The sequence below is a fragment of the Apodemus sylvaticus genome, chromosome X, assembly GCF_947179515.1.
Source record: "Apodemus sylvaticus chromosome X, mApoSyl1.1, whole genome shotgun sequence".
Lineage (NCBI taxonomy): Eukaryota > Metazoa > Chordata > Mammalia > Rodentia > Muridae > Apodemus > Apodemus sylvaticus.
In genome coordinates, this window is record NC_067495.1 from 3,999,733 (window position 1) to 4,005,421 (window position 5,689).

Below are 5,689 nucleotides of genomic sequence, written 5' to 3' on the forward strand. Positions count from 1 at the left end.
ATAAACAAGGTACCTAGTCATCTCAACAAATTTTATCCCAAGACACAAATGAACAGCTCATTAATGCTGAATGTTGCTTTGTAGGTCCAAACGGAAAATAAAGATTTCTATACACTCAGCTGAGTAGGTACCCAGAAAACATTGATGAAGAAATGAAAAACATAATTTGACAATGATAGAACTTTGGGATGATATTCAGATAGTATTTTTTAATTAAAGTAGAATGAACATAAACAATTAGTTTGGCATTCAAACACAGTTTCCTGTCAAAAGGCCTCTGCTTTTTTTTTTTAAAGTATTGTCTTGGGGGTTTCTGCTATGTACAGATACCATTACCAAGGCAACTCTAATAAGGATAACATTTCATTGGGGCTGGCTTACACATTCAAAGGTGTAGTCCATTATCATTAAGGTGGGAGCATGGTAGTTTCCAGGCAGGCATGGTGCAAGAGGAGCTGAGAGTTCTACATCTTCATTCAAAGGAAGCCAGGAGCAAACTGACTTCAAGCACATAGGAGGAGGGTTTCAAAGCCCACCTCCACAGTAACACACTTCCTCCAACATGGCCATACCTACTCCAACAAGGCCATACCTCCTAATAGTGTCACTCACTGGGCCAAGCATATTCAGACCATCACATTCCACTCACTGGCCTCTGTAGGCTGGTTCAAACACATGAGTCTATGGGGCCCATACCTAAACATAACGTAATGCAAAATACATTTAGTCCAACTTTAAAAGTCTTATACTCTATAACAGCTGGAAAGACTCAGTGTAGCAGTATAGGGCAAAACCAGAACAGGAAAGTAGGAAGAGGTGGATGGGAGAACAGGGGGAGGGAAGAGGGCTTATGGGACTTTCAGGGAGTGGGGGGCCAGAAAAGGGGAAATCATTTGAAATGTAAATAAAAATATATCGAATAAAAAAATTGTAAAAAAAAGTCCAAAGTTCAATGTCTCTTCTGAGATTCATCCAATCATTTAGTTGTAGTTTCCAAAGCAAGACAGGAAACCAAATGGGCAAATTCCAAACTTTGCATCTCCCTGTGTGATGCCAAAGCAATCTTCAGATCTCCAACTCCTTTTCCACCTTTTTTCATTACAACAAACTTCTTCCTCCTGGGCTGGTTCTACTCCGTTAGCAGTTTTCCTCAACAGTTATCCCGTATCTCCTGCATCTGTAACATCCTGGGGTCTCCAAATCAACTGCAACTTAATAGCTTCTTGTTTCAATGTCTGGGATCCACACATGATCGTCTATCTTCCTTCAAAGGGCTGGTGTCATTTCTCCAGCTCTGCCTTCTGTAGCACTCTAGGCTCTGGTTGACTCTACTGTTGCTGTTCTTGGTGGTCATTCCATAGTACTGGCATCTTCAATACACTGGGATCTTCTGCTGCAACTAGGCCTCACCAATAGCTTTTCATCATACCAAGCCTCAACTCTTTTGCATGACTCCTTCAGTCCTGGGCCATCAACTAAAACTGAGACTGTACATTCACCAATGGCCTTCCATGGCCTCTCACAGTGCCAAGCATCAGCTACTCTTCATGATCCCTTTCAAGCCTTTAAAACCAGTAACGCCTGGGTGACTCTTATACATTACCAAGTACAACTGCAGCATGAGGTACAATCTTGGCTATCTCTGGAACACAACTTCTTGGTGCTCTCAGAAAACACTTCCCAGATTTCACCTCAGTGATGCTGGTCTCTTCTTAACCACCACTAATTTTTTAGCTCAAGTTAACCAGCATCAATTGTCCCAGTAATCCCTTCTACTCATGAATCAAAGCCAGAGCCACATGGCCGAATCTGCCAAGTTCTGCTGCTTGCTGGGGCTGGAACATGGCCCCCTTGTTCTATTACATTATCACCAGCTTTCTATTTTCCAACTTCTACACTGTCTAAGCTTGGCTGTTCTGGAACTTGCTTTGTAGATTGGCCTTGATCTCAGAGGTCTGAATGTCTTTGTCTCCTGAACGCTGGGATTAAAGGCCTGTACCACCATGCCTGAACTTAAGCTTTGCTTCCCCTAGAATTTGTTGTGTCCAAGACTGGTCTTGAAATCAGAGATCTGTTTGCCTTTGTCTCCTGAGATTAAAGATATGTACCACTGCTCACTGAACGCAGAGGCAGCTCTTGGACATTTGTGTGGTCTCATTGTCACCACAGCTGGCCTACATGAAAACAACCATGTATACGGGATCTGCAGTTGGCATTGATCTTTTTTTTTTAAATATTTTTATTTTCTATATTCTTTGTTTACATTCCAAATGATTTCCCCTTTCCCAGATCTCCCCTCCCCATATGTCCCATAAACCTTCTTCTCGCCATCCATTCTCCAATCACCTCCCTCCTTTTTCTCTGTCCTTATATTCCCCTCCAATGCTAGATTAATCCTTTCCAGGATCAGGACCCTCTCCATACTTCTTCATGGGAGTCATTTGTTATGCGATTTGCGCCTTGGGTATTCAGGGATTCTAGGTTAATTAATATCCACTTATCAGAGATTACATTCCATGTGTATTCTTTTGTGATTGGGTTACCTCACTTAGGATGATATTTTCCAGATCAAACCATTTGCCTAAAAATTTTGTGAATTCATTGTTTCTAATTGCTGAGTAGTATTCCATTGTGTAAACATACCACATTTTCTGTATTCCTTCCTCCTTTGAGGGACATCTGGGTTCTTTCCAGCTTCTGGCTATTATAAATAAAGCTGCTATGAACATAATGGAGTATGTGTCTATATTGCATGCCAGGGAATCCTTTAGGCATATGCCCAGGAGAGGTATAGCAGGGTCCTCCAGAAGTGTCATGTCCAGTTTTCTGAGGAACCTCCAGACTGATTTCCACAGTGGTTGTACCATCTTACAGCCCCACCAGCAGTGGAGGAGTGTTGCTCTTTCTCCACATCCTTGCCAACACCTGCTGTCTCCTGAGTTTTCGACCTTAGCCATTCTGACTGGTGTAAGGTGAAATCTCAGGGTTGTTTTGATTTGCATTTCCCTAATGACTAATGATGTTGAGCACTTCTTAAGGCGCCTCTCGGCCATCCGAATTTCTTCAGGTGAAAATTCTTTGTTTAGATCTGTACCCCATTTTTAATAGGGTTATTTGGTTCCCTGGGGTCTAACTTCTTGAGTTCTTTTTATATGTTGGATATTAGCCCTCTATCAGATGTAGGGTTGGTGAATATCCTTTCCCAAATGATGGTTGCTGTTTTGTCCTTTTAACAGTGTCCTTTGCCTTACAGAAACTTTGTAATTTTATGAGGTCCCATTTGTCAATTCTTGATCTTAGAGCATAAGCTATTGGTGTTCTGTTCAGGAACTTTTCCCCTGTGCCCATGTCCTCAAGGGACATGGCATTGATCTTTTCACCACCTACTTCTCTGTGTGTTGTCTTCCAGCATGAAAAGGTGGAAATAATTTCTAGTGACCAGGGTAACTGCACCATGTGGAACTATGTTGCTTTCATTGACACAGAACAATGAATTGGGGATGTGGCCAAGAAGCAGGTTGCAATGAAGCAGACCAACACAGTTTTTGATGCCAAATGTCTGATCGGACATAGATTTGATGATGCTGGTGTTTAGTCTGACATGAAGCACTGGCCATTTATCATGGTAAATGATGCAGGCAGGCCTAAGGTCCAAGTTGAATACAAAGGGGCAAGAAAACATTTCTACCCAGAAGAAGTATCATCAATGGTTCTGACAAAGATGGAAGGAAATTGTAGAATCTTACCTTTGAAAGACTGTTACCAATGCCATAGTCACAGTGCCAGCTATTTCCATGACTCTCGGGGGCAGCAACAAAAGTTGCTGGAACTATTGCTGGTCTCAAAGTACTTCAAATTATCAATGAGCCAACTGTGGCTGCTCTTGCTTATGACTTAAATAAGAAGGTCAGAACTAAAAGGAATGTGCTGATTTTTGATTTGGGAGATGACACTTTTGATGTATCAATCCTTATGATTGAGAATGGAATTTTTAAAGTCAAATTAACAGCTGGAGATACCCACTTGGGTGGAGAAGACTTTGACAACTGAATGATCAACCACTTCATTGCTGAGTTTAAGCAAAATCACAAGAAAAACATCAGCGAGAACAAGAGAGCTGTCTGGCATCTCCACACTGCCTGAGCTGGCCAAGCGCACCCTCTCCTCCAGAACTCAGGCCAGTATCAAGATTGATTTTCTCTATGAGGGAATTGACTTCTATACCTCCATTACCTGGGATCAATTTGAGGAATTGAATGGCCTGTTCCGTGGCACACTGGACCCTGTAGAAAAGGTACTTAGAAATGCCAAACTAGACAAGTCACAGATCCATGATATTGTCTTGGGGGGTGGTTCTATCAGAAGCCCCCAAATTCAGAAACTTCTGCAAGACTTCTTCAATGGAAAAGAACTGAACAAGAGCATTAACCCCGATGAAGCTGTGGCCTTTGGTGCAGCTGAACAAGCAGCCATTCTATCTGGAGACAAGTCTGAGAATGTTCAGGCTTTGCTGCTCTTGGATGTCACTCCTCTTTCCCTTGGTATTGAAACTGCTGGTGAAGTCATGACTGTCCTCATCAAGCACAATACCACCATTTTCACCGAGCAGACACAGACTTTCACCACCTACTCTGACAACCAGCCAGATGTGCTCATTCAGATGTACAAAGGTGTAAGGCCATGACCAAGGACAACAACCTGCCTGGAAAGTTCGAGCTCACAGGCATACCTCCAGCACCCTGGGGATTCCTCACATTGCCATCAATGCCAATGGCATCCTTAATGTTTCTGATGTAGATAAGAGCACAGGAAAAGCGAACAAGGTCACCACCACCAATGACAAGGACTGCTTGAGTAAGGAGGATATTGAGTGCATCATCCAAGAAACTGAGAAGTGAAAAGCTGAGGATGAGAAGCAGAGAGATAAGGTCTCCTCCAAGAATTCACTGGAGTCCTACACCTTCAACATGAAAGCAGGTGTTAAAGATGAGAAACTTCAAAGCAAGCTCAATGATGAAGACAAACAGAAGATTCTTGACAAGTGCAATGAAATCATCAACTGGCTGAATAAGAACCAGAATGCAGAGAAGGAAGAATTTGAGCAACAACAGAAAGAACTGGAGAAAGTCTACAACCCTATCATTACCAAGCTGTACCAGAGTGCTGGAGGCATGCCTGAAGGAATGCCTGGTGGCTTCCCTGGTGGCGGAGCTCCTCCATCTGGTGGTGTGTCATCAGGCTCCACCATTGAAGAAGTGGATTAAGTCAGTCCAAGTAAAGGGTGTACCATTGTTCCACAGGGACCCAAAACAAGTAACATGGAATAATAAAACTATTTACACTATCAATAGGACAAAATGACAGCCAACAGATTTGGAAAAGATCTTTACCAATCCTACATCCAATAGAGGGCTAATATCCAATATATACAAAGAACTAAAGAAGTTAGACTCTAGAGAGCCAAATAACCCTATTAAAAATGGAGAACAACTCTTGATCTCTTTCCTTCCTGCTCTTGGTCTGTCCTTTCATCCCTTTCCCTCTCTCCCCATTCTTTCCCCCTCTCATTCCATGTGCTCATGGCTGGCCTCCTCTTCTCTTCTCCTTCTCCTCCTTCTCCTTCTCCTTCTCCTCCTCCTCCTCCTCCTCCTCCTCCTTCTTCTTCTTCTTCTCTCTCTCTCTCTCTCTC

At 42.7% G+C, this 5,689-nt stretch overlaps 1 pseudogene; it reads left to right on the forward strand.

The window, feature by feature from the left end:
• Window positions 1-3,361: 3,361 nt before the first annotated feature.
• LOC127675473 (heat shock cognate 71 kDa protein-like) lies at window positions 3,362-5,264 on the forward strand (annotated as a pseudogene).
• Window positions 5,265-5,689: the final 425 nt, after the last annotated feature.